Source organism: Eimeria mitis, genomic scaffold (genome assembly GCF_000499745.2).
Source record: "Eimeria mitis Houghton genomic scaffold, Emh_scaff3427, whole genome shotgun sequence".
Taxonomy (NCBI): Eukaryota; Apicomplexa; class Conoidasida; order Eucoccidiorida; family Eimeriidae; genus Eimeria; species Eimeria mitis.
The window spans coordinates 6,292-6,827 of NW_013571770.1; positions in this window are offsets into that span (position 1 = coordinate 6,292).

Here is a 536-nt window from a genome sequence, read left to right on the forward strand (position 1 = left end):
CATGCAGCGACGCATAAACTAAGACAATATCCCCAAATAAGATTATCACTCAATAGTAAGTGTTTTTCCCACATTGGCGGGAGGCCTGAATCCTTCATTTCAGAAACTACGCTGCTTGCTGCACGGGGTCAGGCTCGAGTATCCATGCATCCAGCACTGCTTAAGCTGATCAGCTGAGCAGCGTTCATCTACGACAATCACCCCCTAAAACCGAGACTTATAGCAGTAATTAGAGGAAAGCATTACCCTGCTACAGTACTGCACGCGCTCTCGTACATACTGTTCTACGGCTCTCACCTACATTGTACGACGAGCTGCCAGGAGCCAAACCCATGTACCCCATATTCCTTTCCTTTGTCTTTTTTATACTTCAAAAGGAGTAAGGTGGTTGAAATTTGACGAAACTGAGTCTTGTGAGGTTCCTGTTCTTCCAATCAATGTCTCTGTGTATTACGCCAAACCGGTTTGCATAACGGACGCGAACGGGGGCCCAACATGAACTTGGCGTGCCAATATCCAGCTGGAGCTCATATGCA